This window comes from Pygoscelis adeliae, unplaced genomic scaffold (genome assembly GCF_000699105.1).
Source record: "Pygoscelis adeliae isolate BGI_AS28 unplaced genomic scaffold, ASM69910v1 Scaffold16, whole genome shotgun sequence".
Classification (NCBI taxonomy): Eukaryota; Metazoa; Chordata; class Aves; order Sphenisciformes; family Spheniscidae; genus Pygoscelis; species Pygoscelis adeliae.
The window spans coordinates 6,525,422-6,529,640 of NW_008825162.1; positions in this window are offsets into that span (position 1 = coordinate 6,525,422).

Consider the following 4,219-nt stretch of genomic DNA (forward strand, 5'->3'; position numbering starts at 1 on the left):
GATTAAATGAGAAAGGATACTGGAATAACTAATGGGAATACTACAGAATTCTAAATCAACCCATATATTAAAATAATCAGAATTTATTTATAAACTCTAACTGCACTTAGTTGTAGCACTTAACTACACAGCTGCCCCAAAATAAAATCATACAACAAAAGCACATCATCTGAGTATTACAAACCGTTTATGGCAATAACCAGAGATCTGCAAATAAAAAGATGGGAGAGAAGCACACACTTACTTGTATTTCGGTTAAGAACAATTCACTTTTGATCCCATTCTTCACTTCTTCAGGTAACGTTGCTTATTTTCCATTTTGAGTAGAGAACAAACCATGAGCTCCTCATGGGGCATCATTTATGTTAACACCAGAAATTTCCAGACTCACCTGGTTATTTGTGTTCCAAGCGTGCGAGAAAAGGAGACAAACATTGCCTATAAAACAGTGTCGCCCACTCGATAACACCTAAATGTACCCGACATACATGTACGTTTCTACTTCGGGAAAAAAAATTAAATATTTTATTTTTGGAGTTGGTATCCCATATTGCACTTGAAAATCTATATATTGCCACATACCTTAACAAGTTGAAGCTAAGATCTAGCCTTTTTGCCATATGTCCATATTTTCTTCCTAGGAATTCTGGAATTTCTTCACAGTCTTGACTAATGTAGGACACCTGAGAATCAGAAGCAAAAAGGAAACACTTCGTAAGTGGATTATTTAGTTTCCTGTCCAGATTCTGGCTCATTGTTCCAGTGACAACACACAATATAGTAAGTATTTGTTACAGCTTTAAGCTACACCAGTTTTACTGCTACAGAATCTATCACAATCTCATTTTCCTATGGATACGATCACCTTAATATTTACTACATCTATAGTCTTACGTACAATGTGTTGTCTCCTTTCAGGTACAAATAATTTGATCAAATACATCGCATTTCTTCTATTCCACTGTTAATACTTTGAGCTAACATTACTTTGTATTACCATTCTGATACACTCCAGAAGAAATTTTTTTGAAAGATCAGAAGCCATTCAAAGGACTTTCTAGTTTGCCTCTCAGCACACAACACACTAAAAGGTCACTTTTCAAAGTTTGGTCCAGAAACACCTAAGCAGTGTACTGTCAATCCATTCTCATAACCATTCCCGGAGGAGATTATTATTCCCAGTGACACGCTAGGGACAGAGCAAGAGGGCTGCCCAAGATCTGAAAAACCAAGCAGGCAGCTTTTCTCAGACAGTCGTGTAAGTCTTAAAAGATTTCTGGCTTCAACACCTATGTTCAGATCACACTTCTCCTGATACCCACAAGACTTGTGAATGTCTCTGCTCTTTTTCACACCAGCCCATGTAACCCACCTTTAACAAACATAGGAAGAACTACTGGTAGCAAAAATACAGCCTACTCGGATTTAATTTTTTTTTTTTTTTAAGCCAGGATGAAGTGAGTGGTAATATTTCCAGAAAAACACAAACAATAAAACAGCTAAACTTCTTCCATTCTCTCTGCTGTATTGTCTTAGAAGTCTTTGGTTTAATTTCTTCAATGAATCCCCACAAAACCTGCCAAACCTATTGTCATGAGTTCTATACATCCCTATTGGCTCACACCCCCAGTGTTCAAAATATCAGCCTAAACACCGACATTTCAGATTTTGTGCTAAAAAAATCTCAGTTGCCCTTAAATTGCAACTTGCTAGTTAAGCAGATTTCAACATGCTGTTAGACCACTATCTGTAAGATATTGCTATTATCTAAATATTTAATATAAAGTCAATTTCAAGACCATATCCCATTGGTTTAAAAGGTGTTAGCTGAAAAATATGCAAAAAAGTCACTCAAACTTTGTTTTGATAGTATTTCACTTTCTGTTAAACTAGAGACTCCTCTGCAGAACAGACTGACGGTACGTACTTTTGCAAGTCATCCCAGTCTCTTACACTCTAAAAATGATTGCAATCTGATAATACTATATTGCATCCCATTTAATTCATTTTGTTCAATAACTTCAACAGATAAAGCTGACAACAGTGAAATAATTTTTACGAGCAGAAAACAGGTAGCTTGAAGCTCAGTTTAACAACTTCTTCCCCTTGTTAAACCATACCCTCTCTTGCAATAAATTCTGCTGCCAGACACACACGTGACTAGCAAATATAAGGACAAAAGGGAAAGGAACTGGTTTGGGTAGTTGGCATCCTAACGGTTTGGACACAACAGAAACCGTTTTGCAGAATTTATTGAATATGGTGGGGTTTTTTCCTCCACTTTTCATCCAAGGCGACTACAACGCACTTTACAACGTACATGCAGCTATGCATACAAGAATTGCTTCGTTCTTCGCTGAATGGTAGATTTCCATAAACTAATGCTTGCAAACCCTTGGAAAGACACCACAGTAACAGCAGAATACTACTTTGGATTAAGCGTTTAGTTCAACGTGTTGAAATAGCAATGACTAAAACACGATGCCTATTAACACTAGGAGGGCAAGACCGTCTTGAGCAACTACAAACGTAGCAAGAGCAGAGACCACCACTCTGCTTTTCACCCAGGGAGGGGTGGTGGAGAAGGAGCAAGAGACTCTGACCTGCGGACCCACTGCTTCAGAAACTTACCTGGCCATAAATGTTCTAGCTCCAAAAGAACAGAAGTTGGAAGAAAAAAGTTCATACAAATCTGTTTTGGAGCACACAGGAGGCAAAACACATAAAATGTTGCAAAGCTTCAGCCTTTGAACTGTTATAATATACAAATATATTTGCACAACTGGTACAAACAGATTATTCACAGGCGCATTTGCAGATGAAATATGGTTGTCATGACATTTTAACGCTGAGGCCGTGTAAAAGGAGTTTTACTTCCACAAAGTCCACTTCAGCACACTCACAGTACAAGCACCTTTTTTAATTTAAAACAAATAGATTTGTTTTTCCACAAAATACACAAAGTGCATTCAATTTCAGATCTCTACACCCCACATACATGAACTTGCTTCGGATACCCAAGAACTCTCATTACTGTAAGAACAGCAGCGACTGCCAGCGATACAATACACGATAAGCCTTTTTGAACAAGTTTTCAAGAGTTATTTCCCCACTCTTCTGCTCTTTAATCCTTGAACAATGCTGGTATAAAAAAAGACTTCGGTAGTCTGGACAACAGAAGACTAACATTTCTTCACTTGCATTCTTTCAGTTCAAGGTCTTTTACACAGAAAACAATAAAATGTACATAATTCAGTATTCTTCCTTTTGCATCCATCTCAAATACCCTCAAAATGAGTACGAGCTTCTGAGTACACATCCAGAGATGTCATCACTGAGAGACGAGAGCAAGCACACTTTTCCCAAGAGTCCTCATCAGCTCTTTGGGTGCAAGGCACATCAGTAACAGGAGATTTCTTAGATTTTTCTATACCAGTATCAGCACATCACGTGGATTAAAAACTGGATGTAGATGTTTCCGTTGCCTAATTCTCCAACTCAAATCTAATACAGGTTGGTCACAGTCAGTCATTCTCATTACTGGTGCCCTGCTCAACATCCCACTGAAACGTTCAGAAAGTTTCCCACAAAGCCCAGCATCAGATAGGCTACGGACGTCTCAGACATTCTTGCAGACTCTTCAACACACTGTATGTAATTCAGGAAAAAAATATGTTTTTACAAAATATTTAAAACATAAGTTAACCAGTCAATAGCAGTTGCACCTCTCTTCTGCTTTAGTTGCAGCGGATATTACCATTTAATCTCTGGAATCATTTTACAATGATACTGTAATCTTAGTAACTCATAAAGTAACGTCTTTATTAAAGAATGTCACCAAATAGGTCACGTATGAACTCTAGATGTTGCATATTCCCTTCCATTGAAGGGAATTACATCTGGAGAATATTTCCAGTCAGCTGAGCATTATATTTTACTCTGCGCTGTTCGAAGATTCTAAATCGCCAAATTAAGAATATGCTTTACTTGGAGGGGCTCAAGGCACGCTCACGGGAAGCGGGCAGCGTGTTACTCGGTGCCACAGAGACCACAGGAACCGTTTCCTGCAGCAGCTGCAAAATTAGCCAATTGCCTCCACATCACACGCACGTTTACATGAATTCCACACAGAAATAGCACCCAGGTTAAAGAAGCAGTTAGAGGGGCAGCACCCTGGTTTAATGGCAAACCATTTTCAAAAAGACGAACTTTTTTTTTT